Source organism: Triturus cristatus, chromosome 3_2 (genome assembly GCF_964204655.1).
Source record: "Triturus cristatus chromosome 3_2, aTriCri1.1, whole genome shotgun sequence".
NCBI classification, from domain to species: domain Eukaryota; kingdom Metazoa; phylum Chordata; class Amphibia; order Caudata; family Salamandridae; genus Triturus; species Triturus cristatus.
Window position 1 is genome coordinate 1,229,198,634 of NC_140584.1, and position 20,908 is coordinate 1,229,219,541.

A 20,908-nucleotide genomic window follows, 5' to 3' on the forward strand; every position below is an offset into this window, starting at 1 on the left:
TGCGCAACTACCTGGGGATGACAGACACACAAGAAGTCAGCAAAAACATTGTCATCCGCATGCATGGTCATTTACCCTACAGGAATAAGTGTGTCACCATGCTACTTTTAAATTGAGTGTCTCAGCTAAAATGCTTGGAATGACATCATCACTCGAGTGACACATCTGAACACACCTCTAAGTCACTTAGCATACAGTCAGCTGGACACACACATTGCAACACATGCCACACAAGGCTCCAAGCGTGCACACTCAGACACAGGGACTCACCATTATGAAAAGAAGTTGCGGATGAGCTGACTCCGATGTCCTCCTCCTCCTCCTCCTCACTTGCCTCGTCACAAAGTCCTTCATCCTCCATGGGTGGATGTTCCTGCTCATCCGGATCCAGGATGAGTGGCACAGCTTTCTCCACTGCCATGTTGTGCAGCATGCAGCACACAAGGAAGATTTTGAAGACCTTCACCGGTGCATATGGGAAGGACCCGCCTGTCTTGTGAAGGCACCGGAATCGGCTCTTCAGAAGGCCAAACGTCCTCTCAATCACTTGCATGGTCTGCCCATGCGTGTTGTTGTAAAGGTGATCTGCAGCTGTTCAGGGGTTGCGGAGAGGCGTCATCAGTCATGGCATGTTGGGATAGCCAGAGTCCCCTACATGGAAACATCATGTGAAGAAGTGGGTCAGGAGATGCCGTAGGATACAAAGATAACACTAAACACAGGACCAACAGAGTATACCCACCAACAAGACATGCTCGGGCATTGTGACAGCCGCGGCATCATTTCTGGCACCCTGCTATGCCTCATGATGTAGGCATCGTGTGCTGACCCTGGAAAACGTGCACATACATGGGAAATCAGCATGTTAGGTAGACACACCACAAGGGCATTAATAGAGTGATAATGTTTATGGTTGCGAAAGGCTACCTCCTGTGCCTGTGGTGGTACCAAAGCCACATGTGTCCCATCAATGGACCCAATGACATGGGGCATCTCTCCCAGGGCATAGAACTCACCCTTGACACCTGTCAACTGCTCACGAGTCGGAAAATGGATGAATTCATCCAGGTGCTCTAACATGGCTTCTAAAACATCATGCAGGACATGGCTGAACATGGTCTGTGACATGCCACCAACATCAGCTATGGTGAATTGAAACGTACCCATGGCAAAGAAATGTAGGGCTGCCATCACCTTCATCTTGGGGGTCAGCGCAGTAGGATACCTGTGTCGCGGTTGGAGGTGTGGTTCCAGCTTCGCGGTCAAGTTCTCAATCAACTGTTGCGAGAAGCGGTAGCGTCTTATGCAGTCATGTTCCCTCATGGCACCCAAGTCTGGCATTGGTCAGGATAGAGGCGGTGCCCTGCAGAAATTTGGAAGGAATAACGAAGAGTGAGTACATAACAACATCTATGTCAATGAACTGAGCACATGCTCCACTGCTACTACACATCTGCTAAATTCAGAGTATGGTCTGTGCAATACATCCAGGACACGTATGCCAGCCAGGTGATACTCCTACGAAGAGGCAGCTACACCCGTTGATTGTCAAGTTCTACATTACATGCCCTGAAACTAGCTGTGGGCCAGTGTAAGTGAACAGCCAGACACATCACAGGAGTGACATACATCTACATATCTGCATTCCAAGGATGACATCCCATACAGACAGCTGGCGGCCAGCTAGACACACAGGTCACATGTCATCATAAATTTACAGATCACACACATTGCAATGAAGGTGTACACGTGATTAACGAAAACACAGACATGGAGACAACGCAGAAATGTCCTCATGTAAAAAATATCATGTTTGGAGCATCCAGACACACGTAACGTGTGAAGCCACATGTGACATGGTGTGCGTATATGTGTGCCATGCCCATATATACACAGACACATGTTGGATGCAGCAACAGCAGATGCAGTTGACGGAACACCAACAGCAAGCTCATGGGAACACATGACACACACATGACATAGTCACATCAGGGCACACTGGTAGTTAGATGTCAGGTGTTAGTGTCCCTGTCCCTGGCATCATGGGACAGTTGCGGGTGTTGGTGACTGTGCCATACCAGTGATGCAGTGCTTGACACGTTTGTACTACATGCACACATGTGCAAAGTGGGAAGGGGAAGTGTGCCACATAGTGCCCCATCACACATGACATGTGGACACAGGTCATCACACATCTACAGTGCTAACACATGATGAGACATGTGCCATATCACTGCCTGACATGCCTAGGCCCTGAATAATCAAAACAAAAGAGGGTATGTAGTTCCTTATAAGAGTCTTAAGCAGGAAGGGAGCCAGGATAACTATTACTATGGACGTCGTCCACTGATATTACGAGGGGATAGGGAAATTCCCTTATTTGGAACTAGGGCCCTCACACACCCAGCCAGCTAGGTGTCATGCTTCATCATTGGGCCTGCTCCTCGTCGGGTCGGCGCTGCAATACCCGACGGGCACCCAATGTGGGGCTCTTTGGCGGAGATCTTTTGTTCCACGCCGTATGGTGTAGTGGGGGTGAGGGGCCCAGTGTGAGTAGATGTGGTGAATAGGTGTGTGCAGTGATTAAAACAGGTAAGGGAATCCAATAAGAGACCTTTAGTCAGATAGGTTCCCTGCCTCATTAAAATGAAGGTCGAGCGGCGTATATGTGACTGTGATAAATAAGGATATGTACGCTCTACTCGTAGCTATGCAGGTCAACATGTTTCTTGCCTTGCTCGTCAGGAGGATCGACTGGCAATTCTTCAGGACCAAGTAACATACATCTGCACATCGTGGTGAGGTGGGTACACCTACCTCTTAAATAATCAAACTGTGGGAGCTGTGACCACAGCAATGGAGGACGACCTACAATTGTAGGAATCATAACTCAGCAGTTGCCGGCGGATAAAAAGACACCTATCGTGTAGTGTCCTCTTAAATAATCAAACTGTGGGAGCTGTGACCACAGCGATGGAGGACGACAATTGTAGGAATCATAACTCAGCAGTTGCCGGCGGATAAAAAGACACCTATCGTGTAGGGTCCTGTTATGAAGTCCGGAGCTGTCCTGGAAGTAAACCGCTAGTGTCTAGAGAAGTACGTCAAGCTGCGACCCATGAACTAGGCCCTGCACATGAAGGACTGCACTGACAATGACTTGATGTACAGCCTTGTGCGAGTCTGAGACCTCCATTGGTTTCTTGTGCGCCTCCTATCACCAGTGTAAGCTGTGAAACGCACTGTACACTCGCTCTGAGGGCGTGTGTACGGTCGTATCACTATATTGGGGTTGGCGTAGGAATACGCTTGTGTGTACGGACCGTACACACGTACATGTACGACCAGTGTGTACACGTACATGTACGACTAGTGTCTAAACGTACGTGTATGACCAGTGTGTAAGCGTGTGTGTACGGACCGTACACACGTATGTGTAGACACTGGTCATACACGTACGTGTACACACTGGTCGTACACACACGCGTACACACTGGTCATACACACACGTGTACACACTGGTCGTACACGTATGTGTACACACTGGTCATACACGTACGCGTGTACTGTCCGTACACACACGCGTACACACTGGTCATACACGTACGTGTACACACTGGTCGTACACGTACATGTACACACTGGTCGTACACATAGGTGTACACACTGGTCGTACATGTACGTGTGTACGGTCCGTACACACACGCGTACACACTGGTCGTACACGTACGTGTACACACTGGTCGTACACGTACATGTGTACGGTCCATACACACACGCCTACACACTGGTCGTACACACACGCGTACACACTGGTCGTACACGTACGTGTACACACTGGTCATACACGTACATGTACACAATGGTCGTACATGTACGTGTACTACCATAGTACACGTACGTATACGACCAGTGCGTACACGTATGCGTCAAATGCACTGTGCAACTGGTGCCGTAGGGGTACGTGTGAAACGCACCGTACCTGTGTGTGGATTAGAAAATTACATAGGGGACACATGGGGGACAAGTATTCGGGCCTAAATGCATGCTGGTTGTCATGGATACCGAGTTCCCAGTTACAAATTTTCCATCAGGTGGGCTGCAAGAGTCGGTTGGCCACTAAATACAATGTTGCAAAGTGGTTGTTGACTTATCATGATGCTCAGATTTTCAAACCATCCAAAGTCCCTCACTGTGTATGTTTAAAGGTATTGGAGGAAACGTAGGATGCAAATGAGCCTGACCAATCACTCGGTACTCCTGTAAATGAAACTGCCCAGCAAGGCAGATATAAGTCAGGCAGGACCCATGAGAGGGCACTTGCCTTCACAACCTTTCATTCCACATCACTGCTGCTGTCTGTGCTTCCTCTGGAACCATGTCAAGGTCTGTGGAAAGGGCCCAGCCATTCACCCATGAGGAGAATGAGGCGTTGCTGGACGTCATCCTCCCACAGTATCCCAGCCTGCATGGGAGACCAGGGGAGCAGGTGAGTGCTGACTCCACTACCTTTGACAGTGGCCCTTGTTTGTGACTGTCACTCCTGGTATTGTGTCCAGGTGTGACAGACATGTAATGTTGTTTAGAGTGGGTCCCAGGGGTGGGATTGGCTTATGTCTCTCATGCAGAGCATGATGTAGTTCATGTGTGCACTCCTCACTTGCATTGTGCTTACTCTGACATTCACTGCATAGTGCATGGCACATTCAGGAAGGCTAATCCTTTTGGCAATTTTTGTTCTATAGTCCTGAGGTGAGTCAGTGGTCCCCCCGGTGTGACAGGTGACTGTACCCACAGATGTGTGTGAGTTGAGTGGAGCTGTGTTGAGACTGTCCAAATGATGTGTATGCCCGCTGGACATTGATGTGTGTGAATGTTCCTTGTCATGTGGGTGAGGGTCTATGTGGAGTGTTGCACCACAGCTGCATGGAGGAGGCAACAGCTCTACTCATCTGATGTGAGAAGTAAGCCGTACTGTGTGTCTGACTTGCTGAACTAGCCTCACACCTGTGACACCCCACAGGCAAGTGGCACATGTGCAGAGTGAGGTTTGTAGCCACTGTTGCCTATGGCAGGTGATTGATCTGTGCCTGTGTGTGTCTGTGTACTCTGCCGAGGTTGCGTCAGTGGCCAGGGGCATGTGACTGCTTTGAGGTGCTGTCCATCAGCCTGGTGTTGCTTTGGATGCACAGTGTGTGCCATGATCAGGGAGTGCGTCGCACCCCTCATGCCACCTGTGTACTTTCAATGCCATGTAGTGCATTGGGGCTTCCGCAGAGGCAAATGTCCCCATGACAAAGGTGCCATTGGTTAGCACCATCCTATGCCCTGTTCAACATATCAAAGATGTTCAAATGTGTGTCTCTGTGACATGGAGCAGGTGTAGTGATGTTGTCTCACTTTGTCATCCTCACAGGTAACTGCCTACCAGAAGGGGGAGATATGGAAGCGGGCCGTCAGGGCCGTGAGATCTGTGGAGGGTCACAGTCGGCGCCTGGCACAAGTTAGGAAACGCTGGCAGGACATCCGGTGCTGGACCAGGAGGATCGCCCGGGTCCTGCTGGAGGACTCACCACCACGCCCCCACGGCAGGCGCCGACACCTGACCCACCAGATGAAGAGTGTCCTGGCGGTGGTCTTCCCTGACATGGATAGGCGGTTACAGGAGGGACAGCAGCAAGGAGGGTGTAGGTACATGTGTGTTTGTTGTGTGTCACCAGATTTTGGAAGTGCTCAGTCGCATGGATACACTGCCAGGGTTCATATGTGCAGTGCATATCCTGTTGCCCAAAGTCAACCAGTGCTGTTCTTCCTCCCTTCCCCTCCTTGACATGTGTTCCCTGGTCTTTGTGCAATCACTATTGCACAGGTAATCCAAGTGCACACTGCTTTCTGCATCATGTGTGGGGGTGGTCTGTGACATTTGTTGGTACCTTGCCTGTGCCCTGTCCTGTTCAGTCAGTTGGGGGCCCATGTATCTTGGCACTGATGCTGAGTCTCAACCTAGGAGTGTGAGGTTTCAAATGAACAGACTTGCAGCATGCATGAACGATGTTGTGGCATCAGACATGATGTGCATGAGTGGGAGATATGCATAGTGCCGGGACGGTTGCTCATGTTACAGTCAGATCATTCCAGGACTAATCAATCAATCAATCATAGGCATTTGTATAGCGCACTGCTCACCCGGAGGGTCTCAACTTATCAACATATCACTGCCTGACATGCCTAGGCCCTGCACATGAAGGACTGCACTGACAATGACTTGATGTACAGCCTTGTGCGAGTCTGAGACCTCCATTGGTTTCGTGTGCGCCTCCTATCACCAGTGTAAGCTGTGAAACGCACTGTACACACTCTCTGAGGGCGTGTGTACGGTCGTATCACTATATTGGGGTTGGCGTAGGAATACGTGTGTGTGTACGGACCGTACACACGTACATGTACGACCAGTGTGTACACGTACATGTACGACTAGTGTCTAAACGTACGTGTATGACCAGTGTGTAAGCGTGTGTGTACGGACCGTACACACGTATGTGTAGACACTGGTCGTACACGTACGTGTACACACTGGTCGTACACACACGCGTACAAACTGGTCGTACACACACGTGTACACACTGGTCGTACACGTATGTGTACACACTGGTCATACACGTACGTGTGTACTGTCCGTACACACACGCGTACACACTGGTCATACACGTATGTGTACACACTGGTCGTACACGTACATGTACACACTGGTCGTACACATAGGTGTACACACTGGTCGTACATGTACGTGTGTACGGTAGGGGTGGGCGGAATTTGCGTAATCGCGTTACGCAAATCTCCGCGAAACGGTAAAAAATCTCCGCGAACACGCAGAAATTCCGCGAACACGCGGAATTGCTTGTTCGCGATACTTTTTGCCTGTTCGCGATCGCTGTTTGCGTGCTCGGGGTGAAATATCTCGCGAACACGCATATTGAGAACGCGAACAAGCAAAATATTTTGCGAAGTCGCGGAACGCAGATTTTTGGGCAATTTCGCGTTCTCCGCGGAACGCGAAATTACCCAAATTCCGCAAATTCCGCGAACGGAACGGAATTTACCGCCCAGGCCTAGTGTACGGTCCGTACACACACGCGTACACACTGGTCGTACACGTACATGTGTACGGTCCATACACACACGCCTACACACTGGTCGTACACACACGCGTACACACTGGTCGTACACGTACGTGTACACACTGGTCATACACGTACATGTACACAATGGTCGTACATGTACGTGTACTACCGTAGTACACGTACGTGTACGACCAGTGCGTACACGTATGCGTCAAATGCACTGTGCAACTGGTGCCGTAGGGGTACATGTGAAACGCACCGTACCTGTGTGTGGATTGGAAAATTACATAGGGAACACATGGGGGACAAGTATTCGGGCCTAAATGCATGCTGGTTGTCATGGATACCGAGTTCCCAGTTACAAATTTTCCATCAGGTGGGCTGCAAGAGTCGGTTGGCCACTAAATACAATGTTGCAAAGTGGTTGTTGACTTATCATGATGCTCAGATTTTCAAACCATCCAAAGTCCCTCACTGTGTATGTTTAAAGGTATTGGAGGAAACGTAGGATGCAAATGAGCCTGACCAATCACTCGGTACTCCTGTAAATGAAACTGCCCAGCAAGGCAGATATAAGTCAGGCAGGACCCATGAGAGGGCACTTGCCTTCACAACCTTTCATTCCACATCACTGCTGCTGTCTGTGCTTCCTCTGGAACCATGTCAAGGTCTGTGGAGAGGGCCCAGCCATTCACCCATGAGGAGAATGAGGCGTTGCTGGACGTCATCCTCCCACAGTACCCCAGCCTGCATGGGAGACTAGGGGAGCAGGTGAGTGCTGACTCCACTACCTTTGACAGTGGCCCTTGTTTGTGACTGTCACTCCTGGTATTGTGTCCAGGTGTGACAGACATGTAATGTTGTTTAGAGTGGGTCCCAGGGGTGGGATTGGCTTATGTCTCTCATGCAGAGCATGATGTAGTTCATGTGTGCACTCCTCACTTGCATTGTGCTTACTCTGACATTCACTGCATAGTGCATGGCACATTCAGGAAGGCTAATCCTTTTGGCAATTTTTGTTCTATAGTCCTGAGGTGAGTCAGTGGTCCCCCCGGTGTGACAGGTGACTGTACCCACAGATGTGTGTGAGTTGAGTGGAGCTGTGTTGAGACTGTCCAAATGATGTGTACGCCCGCTGGACATTGATGTGTGTGAATGTTCCTTGTCATGTGGGTAAGGGTCTATGTGGAGTGTTGCACCACAGCTGCATGGAGGAGGCAACAGCTCTACTCATCTGATGTGAGAAGTAAGCCGTACTGTGTGTCTGACTTGCTGAACTAGCCTCACACCTGTGACACCCCACAGGCAAGTGGCACATGTGCAGAGTGAGGTTTGTAGCCACTGTTGCCTATGGCAGGTGATTGATCTGTGCCTGTGTGTGTCTGTGTACTCTGCCGAGGTTGCGTCAGTGGCCAGGGGCATGTGACTGCTTTGAGGTGCTGTCCATCAGCCTGGTGTTGCTTTGGATGCACAGTGTGTGCCATGATCAGGGAGTGCGTCGCACCCCTCATGCCACCTGTGTACTTTCAATGCCATGTAGTGCATTGGGGCTTCCGCAGAGGCAAATGTCCCCATGACAAAGGTGCTATTGGTTAGCACCATCCTATGCCCTGTTCAACATATCAAAGATGTTCAAATGTGTGTCTCTGTGACATGGAGCAGGTGTAGTGATGTTGTCTCACTTTGTCATCCTCACAGGTAACTGCCTACCAGAAGGGGGAGATATGGAAGCGGGCCGTCAGGGCCGTGAGATCTGTGGAGGGTCACAGTCGGCGCCTGGCACAAGTTAGGAAACGCTGGCAGGACATCCGGTGCTGGACCAGGAGGATCGCCCGGGTCCTGCTGGAGGACTCACCACCACGCCCCCACGGCGGGCGCCGACACCTGACCCACCAGATGAAGAGTGTCCTGGCGGTGGTCTTCCCTGACATGGATAGGCGGTTACAGGAGGGACAGCAGCAAGGAGGGTGTAGGTACATGTGTGTTTGTTGTGTGTCACCAGATTTTGGAAGTGCTCAGTCGCATGGATACACTGCCAGGGTTCATATGTGCAGTGCATATCCTGTTGCCCAAAGTCAACCAGTGCTGTTCTTCCTCCCTTCCCCTCCTTGACATGTGTTCCCTGGTCTTTGTGCAATCACTATTGCACAGGTAATCCAAGTGCACACTGCTTTCTGCATCATGTGTGGGGGTGGTCTGTGACATTTGTTGGTACCTTGCCTGTGCCCTGTCCTGTTCAGTCAGTTGAGGGCCCATCTATCTTGGCACTGATGCTGAGTCTCAACCTAGCAGTGTGAGGTTTCAAATGAACAGACTTGCAGCATGCATGAACGATGTTGTGGCATCAGACATGATGTGCATGAGTGGGAGATATGCATAGTGCCGGGACGGTTGCTCATGTTACAGTCAGATCATTCCAGGACTAATCAATCAATCAATCATAGGCATTTGTATAGCGCACTGCTCACCCGGAGGGTCTCAAGGTGCTGGGCAGGAGGAACGCTACTGCTCGAACAGCCAGGTCTTGAGTTGCTTCCTGAAGGCGAGATGGTCTTGCGTTGTCCGGAGGTGGATGGGGAGGGAGTTCCATGTCTTGGCTGCCAGGTAGGAGAAGGATCTTCCTCCGGCGGTGGCTCTGCGGATGCGGGGGACGGTGGCGAGAGCGAGGCTGGCGGAGCGGAGCTGGCGGGTGGGCTTGTGGAAGGTCAGGCGGCTGTTGAGGAACTTGGGGCCCAGGTCGTGGAGGGCCTTGTGTGCGTGGGTGAGGAATCGGAACGTGATTCTTTTGTTGACGGGGAGCCAGTGCAGGTCTCTCAGGTGTCCGGAGATGTGGCTGTGTCGGGGGATGTCCAGGATGAGTCGTGCTGAGGCGTTCTGGATCCGTTGGAGTTTCTTCTGGAGTTTGGCGGCGGTGCCGGCGTAGAGGGCATTCCCGTAGTCCAGCCGACTGGTGACGAGGGCCTGGGTGACCGTCTTCCTGGTCTCCGTGGGGATCCACCGGAAGATCTTTCGAAGCATGCGCAGGGTGTTGAAGCATGAAGACGAGACGGCGTTGATTTGTCTGGTCATCGAGAGGGAGGAGTACAGGATGAAGCCTAGGTTGCGTGCGTGGTCCGTTGGCTTAGGGGTGGCTCCCAGGGTGGGGGGCCACCAGGAGTCGTCCCAGGCGGAGGGTGATGATCCCAGGATGAGGACCTCCATCTTGTCTGAGTTCAGTTTCAGGCGGCTGTTCTTCATCCATTCGGCGACGTCTTTCATCCCTTCGTGTAGGCTGGCTCTGGCGGCGTCCGGGTCGCTGGTGAGGGAGAGGATCAGCTGGGTGTCGTCGGCGTAGGTGATGATCTTGAGGTTGTGTTGACGTGCGATGGTTGCGAGGGGGCTTATGTAGACGTTGAAGAGGGTGGGGCTGAGCGATGACCCTTGTGGAACGCCGCAGATGACTTCGGTGGCCGCTGACCGGAACGGGGGGAGGCGGACTCTCTGGGTTCTTCCGGCGAGAAATGAGGTGATCCACTCCAGGGCCTTCTCCTGGATGCCGGTGTTGTTCAGGCGCTGTACCAGGGTGCGGTGGCAGACAGTGTCGAACGCTGCGGAGAGGTCCAGGAGGATGAGGGCCGCAGTTTCCCTGTTGTCCATTAGGGATCTGATGTCGTCTGTGGCTGCGATGAGGGCGGTCTCCGTGCTGTGGTTGGCTCGGAAGCCGGATTGCGAGTGGTCGAGGGATCCGTTGGTCTCGAGGAAGGCAGCTGGCTGTCTGTTGACGGTCTTCTTGATGACTTTGGTAGGAAACGGGAGGAGCGAGATGGGGTGGTAGTTCTTGAGGTCGGAGGGGTCTGCAGTTGGTTTCTTCAGCAGGGCACTGATCTCGGCGTGTTTCCAGCACTCTGGGAAGGTGGCGGTGTTGAAGGAGGCGTTGATGATGTCGCGGAGGTGGGGTGCGATGATGTGGTCAGCTGTGTTGAAGATGTGGTGTGGGCAGGGGTCCGTAGGGGATCCGGAGTGGATGGTGTTCATTGTGCGTGTTGTGTCTTCGGTGCTGACTGGGGTCCAGGTGCGGAGGGTGGTGGTGAGGGGCATCGGTTCGGTGGTGGGGTTCGTGGTTGGTGGGCCGAAGCTGTTGTGAATGTTGGCAATCTTGTCGTGGAAGAAGGCTGCGAGGGAGTCGCCGAGGTCTTGCGAGGGAGTGATGTCATTGTTTCCGGCGTCGGGGTTGGAGAGCTCTTTGACGATGCTGAAGAGTTCCTTGTTGTTGTGGGTGTTGTTGTCCAGTCGTTCCTTGAAGGCTGTCTTCTTTGTGGCGCGGATCAGTTGGTGGTATTTGCGCGAGGCGTGTTTGAGGGCCGTCATGTTGTCTGTGGTCTGGTTGGTGCGCCAGGTGTTCTCCAGGGAGCGGCAGTTCTTCTTGGAGGTGATGAGCTTGTCGGTGAACCAGGAGGCTTTCTTGCTGCCGCGTCTGCTGGGGGGGTTCTTCTTCAGTGGTGCGAGGGCGTCTGCGCAGTTGGTGATCCACTGTGTGAGGTTGTTGGCGGCTTCGTTGGGGTCCGTTGAGCTGGTGGGGGGGTTCTAGCTGAGGAAGGTGGTGAGCTGGTCGCCGGTGATCTTGTTCCAGCTCCTGCAGGGGGCTTGTTGAGGGTGGTGGTGGGTCGTCGCTTTACTGAAGCTGAAGTGGACGCAGCTGTGGTCAGTCCACTGGAGATTGGTGGAGTGGCTGAAGGTGACGTATTTGCTGGATGAGAAGACTGGGTCAAGCGTGTGGCCGGCGTAGTGGGTGGGGATGGTTACCAGTTGCTTGAGTCCGAGGTTGGCCAGGTTGTCCAGCAGAGCAGTGGTGTTGTGGTCCTTGTTGTCCTCCAGATGGAAGTTGAGGTCCCCAGGAGGATGTAGTCGGTGGAATTGATGGCGTGCGGGCTGACGAAGTCTGTGATGTCTTCGTTGAACTGTGTGCGTGGTCCCGGTGGTCTGTAGACGAGGGTGCCTCTGAGCGTGGTCTTGGGGTCGGTGTGTATCTGGAAGTGGAGGTGTTCGGCGGAGGTGAAGGTGTCATCGGAGTTGGTCGAGATGCGGATGGTGTTCTTGTGGATGATGGCGATACCTCCTCCTGTCTGGTTGACGCGGTCCTTCCTGGTGATTTTGTAGCCTTCCGGGACGGCGATGGCGACGTCGGGCGCTGAGGAGGCGTTCATCCAGGTTTCCGTCAGGAAGGCGATGTCTGGTGCTGTCGAGTCGAGGAGGTTCCAGAGTTCGACGGCATACCTGTGAACGGAGCAGGTGTTGAGCAGGATGCACATCAGGTGTTTGTTGCTGGGGCTCGGTTTAGCAGGTGCGGTGTTGGGTCGGAGGCTGGTGAAGCGGCAGGTCAGGCAGGTGACGGGTCCGTGGGTGCGTCTCGGGGTGGCTCGGTAGCAGGCGGTGTTTCGGCCAGCGTTGAGTGCGTGGAGGGTTTTGGCGTCGTAGATGTGCAGGGTGTTTGCTGGCGAGGGCGAGGACCAGGGGGTCTGGCGCTGGGCGCGGTCCAGGCGCGGATGGGCGCAGACGGGCTCTGGGGGCGTCATAAGTAAGGAGCCGGGAGGGAGGAGCAGCTGGGTGGCGGGAGCGGGGCGGCGAATGGATACACAGGGGGGCGGGGCCGCAGGGAGGCAGCGGCGGGAAATTCCAAGAAGCAGCGGGCAGCGGGAAATTCCCAGGAGCAGCGGGAAATTCCCAGGAGCAGCGGGCAGCGAGCGAAGGAATCTGCAGGCAGGAGGCGGCAAAGGCAGGCAGGAGCGGCAGCAGTGAGTGGGGCGACCAAGCCCTGTGGAGGGCTGAGCGGTCACCATGGAACAGTGTGCCCACTACAGTCCCCTGAGACACCCTTGCCTCATAATCATGTGTGTCATCCAACACTGTGCCCATTTCCTGTGTGTTCAGCATAGGTTGGCCTCTGTGGCATTGTTTCCTGACCTCATTAGTATTTATGTAAAATGTGCTACATGTGTCCACTGTACAGGCTGAGCCCATTTTGCTTGTGCATCCTCACACTGGCCAGTGCCTGTGTGTCTATTCACAAATATCTGTTGATGGTTGTTTGTCACAACTATGTGTTGCCAGCCTCACGAGGTGATGTGGAGTACATTTGGGAATTCTTGCTGTACATTTTTGTAAACCCTGATTAAGAGTTGTCACTTCTTGATCTGTCTCAATCACATTGTCTCAGGTATGGGGGGTTTGTGCGGGCAAGGCCTACATGTCCAAACCTTATGTCTCCTTGCAAGGTCTGACCTATGTGTGATAATTGACAGGACAGACACTCAATGTGCAGTAACCCAGTCATGTTGTCCAGGGTTCAATGTTTGTGCCTTGCAGCATGTTTCAAGAGTTAAAATAATGGTTCCTGCGCATCCATTTTTGGCACCAGTGTGTGGTCGAGATGCTACGTAGTTTGGTTTGTGTGTGCTGACATCTGTGTGGACATTCTTGGTTCCCATGAGGGTGTCTCCTCAGTGCAGGTGCTCCTTATTCCGACACAATTGCAGGCCCATTATCTTATGCATTGTCCTGTATTTGGACATGTGTGCCACTCCACATGACAGGCAGTGGGTCAGATGTGTTTCCAACTGTGTCATCATGGTACGGATGGCCATTTGACAGGTGGCATGATTCAAGTTGTTAGTCAAGAAGTGTTGTACCTTGGCACTCACTACACCTGTCAACATGTCCCAATTTTAGCAATGCTTTACTTTTCTGTTTTGTTGTGCAGGACAATAATGTGCCTGCATGACAGATGTCTCCCAAGGAAGTGCACAAGAAACCACCTTGACACTTTCCGGGGACACGCTGGCCCATTTAAAAGAAAGGCACAGTTCAAATGACACTTGTTTTGAGATTATGCATAGACATGTTCCCACAGTGTGGTTGCATTTGGGTAATTCCTTGGTTGTTGCTGATTACAACTTACGAATGTCAAGTCATCCAGACCACCATTGTGCCATGTATATGTACTTACTAATACCTCATCTCTTCTTAACAGTGGCTTTTGTGATTTATGCTGGCAGCTCATACATTGACTGTGGAAATGTGGTTTAGTGTGCACCTCCTTGTGTGACTTCTGTTATACAGGCACATGTGTGTTCTGTTCACAAAGTGGCACATTCACACATTCTAAACACGTAGATTGTGTCAATAGTTGTGATTCCCAATGGATCACAATGTATTTCTTTTGGGTTTCCAATGTACTCACAGGTCTCTGAGGGTGGGGACACCTTCAGCATTGGCGTCTGTTATTTGGGCTTGGGTGCACCAATACAGTTTCATTGACAGCGAACAAGAGGTGGCATGCCTTCATAGTCTTGCTGTGCTCGACTGTTCCCAGACACTGGCTTCTCAGTATAATTCGATATCAAGTTATTTGCTGTTGTGTCCTAATTTTCATTGTTACCAAGTGGCATGGTGGGTCAACCAACTGGGAAGTGCAGGGCTTCCATATGTGCGGAGTATTCTAGATGTTACTCATGATGCATCTCCTGATGTGCACTATGACCTATTTTGTTTGGACTCATGTATCAGATGTATACCGGTGACTGATTATTTTCTGTTTCTTCACCTTGCCCACAGCATCATCGGAGGACACCGAGGGAGACACCTGCATGGAGCCGGAGGAGGGATCCAGCACCGGTGCCACCACTGCTGGCGAGTCTGCGGAAGCAAGTGGCACGGAGGGCGAGGGGAGTCAGGCGGAGGACCTGTCTAGTTCCAACACCGACTACGACGCTGACGAGTCCGAGGCTGAACTCCCTGAGGGGGCGGAGGCTGCTACAACAGCTGGCAGCAGCACTACATCTGTCACTGCCCCCTCCATTCCCATCACCGCCCTCCTAGTTGCTCCGGTCCCTTCTGTCTGTGCAGGGTACCACCATGTCTCCTTCGTGCCAGGCACCGCTCCCCCTGCCCCTGTCCCCCCTGCTGCCTTCACTGCAGAGTCTGTGGACATTCAGCGGCAGTTGCAGGATGGCCAGACATCGATGCTGAATGTCCTCCATGGCCACACCAGGCTACTGACACAGATGGTGTCGTACATGTAGGGCATGTCATCAGCGATGTCTGACCAACGGATGTTGCTGAGGTCCATGGACTCTTCACTGATGGCAGCAGTGAGTCTCCTGCAGCGCTTTGTCACCCCCTACCCCTGCACCATCCACACTTCCCACTCCCATGCCTGTCCCAAGCACACCTAGACATTCTCAAGCAAGCACCCCACCAGACACAGGCAGCATACCAACATGGAAGGGCAAGCGCACACCCCCTCGCACGCACACTCAGGGGGAGAAAGGCACACCCACTGGGTCTGGGGCACACAGGCATACACGCAGCCACAGTCCGAGTCCGCATGCCTCACCACCCAGTCCCCCCCATCGCACTCCCCTCGGCTCCCCTGCCCCACTATTGGAGAAGGAGAGCTACTTGGCTGTGCTGGGCCTCAGCCCCACTGGCTCACCAGCCCGCAAACGGGCAAGGCACTCCACGGGTAGGGGAGTTGAGTCCCCCCTATTCACCCACTCCCCCAGTAGCTCTGCACCCCATCCCTCCGACCACCCCCCTCCTTGGGGCCTGTGGTTTATTCGGGTGCAGGAGAGACGCTGGGTGACCTGGCAGTAGTGTGCAGCGCTGTGCTCGAATCTACCTTTGGTGCTGCCCCACCCCCTGTGGTGGAGTCGTCCCCACACCTACCCTTACCCCTCCTGTCCCTGCGGTGCCTGGTCCTTCCCCACTTGATGCCCCCCCACCAGTAGACAAACCTGAGGGTTCTGATGTGCAGGCAAGCTAGGGGAGACATGTGCCCCAGTGTCCCCCCCCCAAGGACTTCTGATATGGACTGGCCATGTGCCTTGGTAAATGTGTCCTTTTATGATTTTGTTTTTAATGCTGAATAAAGCATTTTCTTTTCACTTTCAACACTATTGCATTTCAGGTATTGATGTGGGTGCTGATGCTCCAGGAGTTGGGGTTGTGTTATTGTGTTATGTTTCAGGGTAATGTTGTGGTCTGCTGCTCATGGGGTGGACCATGGTATCTGCGTGCCATCACAAGGTCTCTGCAAAGAATCTTTGGTCGTGTGTGCTATTTGTGTTTGGAGACATTGTCCCAAGGAGTGTTCCTTCCTCTGTGCCACCTGACATCTTCCCTGCACGGAGATGCCCAATTGTTGTGCTTACCTGTGTCTACATTTCCTTTGTTGGTGACAGATCCCTTCAACTATGGCCATGCCTGCTCATCAATGTCTCCGGCTGCATCGTCTGTGCCATCCTTGCTAGTCACTGTACTTGTGTATTGAGTATGTTGCCATGCCTTGATGGAGAAATAGTCCCTTTTACGCACACTGCATGTGTGCAATCCCAGCCTAGCACACATATGGTACTTGTTCTGCAGGGTATTTGGGCACCTGACTCACAATTGTGGCCATTGTATCTGTGTGAACTCCACCCTATTCCGGCCATGAGAGACAACATCTTGGTGGCTGTCCCAGCACCTGTACATCCCTATCAGTCCAGGGATGTGCGTGACAGTGTGTGTTCCCTTTGGCTTTCTTTGTTTATTGGGCATAGACATGACTATACAGTCTTGTGGCATGGTCTCTGTGTGTGCATTGTGCTGCATCTGCCAGGGGTGCGTATGCATGTGTCATTTGTCCTCACACCCACATGTGGTGTGTCATGCAGTGGGGGAAAGACATACATCCTCATGGGAGTGGGACACTGCTGTCTGTGTTGTGTTGTTATGGCACTATCAACATAGTCCAGTTTGAGGGATGCGTACATACACCCATGGAGTTGTGGCCATCTGATAATGATGCACCCACCTCTCACATGTCTCTGTCCACTGCTGGTATTCCTCTGCACCCACCACCATGTCTCTGTCCACTGCTGGGAGTCCTGGGCACACATCCCTAACATGTCTCTGTCCACTGCTGGTATTCCTCTGCACCCACCCCATGTCTCTGTCCACTGCTGGGAGTCCTGGGCACACACCCCTCACATGTCTCTGTCCACTGCTGGCATTCCTCTGCACCCACCCCCATGTTTCTGTCCACTGCTGGGAGTCCTGGGCACACGCCTCTCACATGTCTCTGTCCACTGCTGGTATTCCTCTGCTGCCACCCCCATGTCTCTGTCCACTGCTGGGAGTCCTGGGCACACACCCCTCACATGTCTCTGTCCATTGCTGGTATTCCTCTGCACCCACCCCCATGTCTCTGTCCACTGCTGGGAGTCCTCTGCAGACACCCCTCACATGTCTCTGTCCACTGCTGGTATTCCTCTGCACCCACCCCCATGTCTCTGTCCACTGCTGGGAGTCCTCTGCACACACCCCTCACATGTCTCTGTCCACTGCTGGGAGTCCTGTGCACACACCCCTCATATTTCTCTGACCACTGCTGGTATTCCTCTGCACCCACCCCCATGTCTCTGTCCACTGCTGGTATTCCACTGCACCCACCCCCATGTCTCTGTCCACTTCTGGGAGTCCTCTGCACACACCCCTGACATGTCTCTGTCCACTGCTGGGAGTCCTGTGCACACACCCCTCACATGTCTCTCTCCACTGCTGGTATTCCTCTGCACCCACCCCCATGTCTCTGTTTACTGCTGGGAGCGAGAGGCACCCACCCCTATGTCTCTGTCCACTGCTGGGAGTCCTCTGCAGCCACCCACCCACACACCCGCCCCCTTGGTGCAGTACACTGCTGTCCTGTGCATATACAAACACCAATATACTGCTTATATGCTGCACCAGGCCCTAAGCCAACATTCGTGGCGTGTGTACGCCTTGTATCCATTATGTACTGGTGCCGTAGGGGTACGGGTGAGACGGACCGTACCCCCGCATTCATAGGGTGTGTACGGTCCGTACCATGCGTACCCCTACGTCACCACTACAATGGTGGTACGGACCGTACCCACGCCCTCAAAGAGTGGGTACAGTCCGTACCACGCGTACCCCCCACGTCACCACTACAATGGTGGCACGGACCGTACACACACTCTGGGGGCGTTGGTACGGTCCGTACCACGCGTACCCCTACGTCACCACTACAATGGTGGTACAGACCGTACCCACGCTCTGGGGGGCGTGGGTACAGTCCGTACCACCATTGTAGTGGTGACGTAGGGGTACGCGTGGTACGGACCGTACCCACGCTCTGAGTGCGTGGGTACGGTCCGTACCACGCGTACCCCTACGTCACCACTACAATGGTGTTACGGACCGTACCCACGCCCTCAGAGCGTGGGTACGGTCCGTACCACCATTGTCGTGGTGACGGGTACGCGTCTACGTCCACTTCCATTGTGGCGGTACATAGGGATTGGTGGACACGCCCTCCGAAGTGACCAGACCCTGGAGGTAATGTATGTACAGGACATATAACCTTTTTTTTCTCTATTTGCCCTTCTGTCATTTTCGATCATTAAGTTATATGTGTACATTGACATTTGTTTTGTGGAGCTTGGATTTACTCATTCCTTTTGTTTAATTTTTACTGTATTTATGTAAATTTTCATTTGCAACAATTCAGTTTTGTTTTGGGGCTAGTCTTTCTTTTTTTCCCCGGCACTTTTAATTCCGTTTTCCACCACTTTCGTCCTTTTTACACACGAAGGTTAGCCTTCTAGTCTCCCGGCTCTTTTGCCTTCTTTAACCAGCATCCGGTTTATTCATTTCTCCCACACTTCGGCAGCCTGACATCCCTGCTCCTACTCGCCTATACCAGGTAAATTTTCTCGCCTTACGCCTAGGCTTTCCACTCTTTTTCCCAGCTTTAGTTCCCTTTAGTTTAATTTTCTCACCCCCACCTTTTCCAGGCCTTCGCTATTTGTTCGTACCGACCTCCGTGAACCGGCTATTGATTCGAACTTCAGTATTGTACTTTGGATTCTCTAGATGCCACATTGACATCTTGGTGAGTCAGACTTTCCTTGTATTTACATTCCGTTGTGCTTCTTCAATTCACATTTTTATTAACTCTTCCACCTCATGATAATTCTTTCAACTCGTCTACCCACTTTTACTTTCTCACTTACCGTGATTTTCTGCTTTAAGTCACAGTCCTGTTTTTTCACGCTCTTTAGGTAGTTTCTCCTTTGCCGTTTTACACTCAGTGCCGCTTTCGCTTGTCATAGTTGCATGTCCTTTAATGCACTCATTGCTCTTTTAATTTCTCTCGTGGGCTGCGCTCGGCGTTCTGTTTCTTTTGATTTAGCGCTTTCCACTCACACCATTTTTTAACGCCCCTTCGTTACAGTTTTGTTGCAATTCTGACATGAAATGTTATGTTAAACACGCTATGCGATCGCTCACCTCTTGCCCTTTTTTCTGGCGCGTTTTTGATTGTATTCTTATACCCATGTGTTTTCCATTATCTCTGCATTGTATTATGTATATACTTTTTTCATTTGTACTTTTACCATATGATCAACAGTTCTATGTTTTCATTGTTCTTTTCAGTGTGTCTTGACCTCATTGTTAGTACTTTTTACATACACCTCTTTAGACCTGCAGTGGTTGCTTTAGCCTTTTTTTCGCCCCCAATTTATTACTTATCAGAATTTCCTGATTTTTGCCCTTTTCTTTGTCTGTGAACCCTTACCCCACCGTTTCAATATTCCTTTTACTTTCTTCCCCTTGTTTTCCATTATTTCCTCCACTTCCATATTTTGTTACGCTTGTTTTTTGTAATTTATTTATCTTTACTCATTGTCACCTCATTTTGTCGAATTCTTCACCCCCTTCTCCTTTGCTATATGGTTGATTTATCATTGTATTGTTTCCCAGCCCTGAAGAGTCACGGATTTTGTTCTGTTGACGAAACACGTGTCGGCTGGCGCCCTTTATTTTGAGGGACTCATCTTGAATTAAAACAACACTTACTTCACATTGATGTCTGAACTTTGTTTCTTTCTGTGATTATCTTACCCAGTAGTAACGTGTGCACAGGAATTGTCTATAATTATTTAATGTATGTTACAGCAATATATATATCACTTTGCAAAAATGCAAATGGATGTTAATATTGTCTTCCAAATATACACTACCAACACCTATAGTATACCAATTATAGACACATTTTTTATTTTTTATTATTACTTTTGAACATTTTCAAAAAATGTATATATTGAATTCCAATTAATATAATAATGTGTTATGTTTCCTAAAAATAAAACAGTTTTCACCTGAATAAAATGTTTTCAAACTTATTCAAACTTGCATTAAGTTGTTTTGTCTCCGAAATAAAAAATCTGCAAACATCTATGTGTTTTTTTACTATTTAATGAATAAATATGTAACATATAAATCCTACAATACTGGATTTATTATAGCCATTTATGCTATTATAAGTTATTAAGCACAACAAAATATAATAAATTAATTCCATAAAAATATAAAAACTTTTTCTACCACAAAATAATTTTCAAATGGGAATTTTCGCACCTGTAACACAAAAAAACTAATGTTTTCCACCATATTTTTAGCTAATTTAAAAACACTATATACCAAATTATAAATATTTAATATTCCCACTAGAAGATAGCACACTTAATTAACAGTAGTACGAAGTAAATCACGCATTCCAAATAACTTAAAACTTCTAACTAATAAAATTTACCAAACTACAAATTTAAATATACAACTTCCAATACAAAGCAAAATAATTCAGAGAAAACACTGGAGAGTAAACCTATACTCTCCACTCTCCACTTCCCACTCCACCATAACATAACTTAAAAAACATGTTAGATGGTAATATACCAACATTC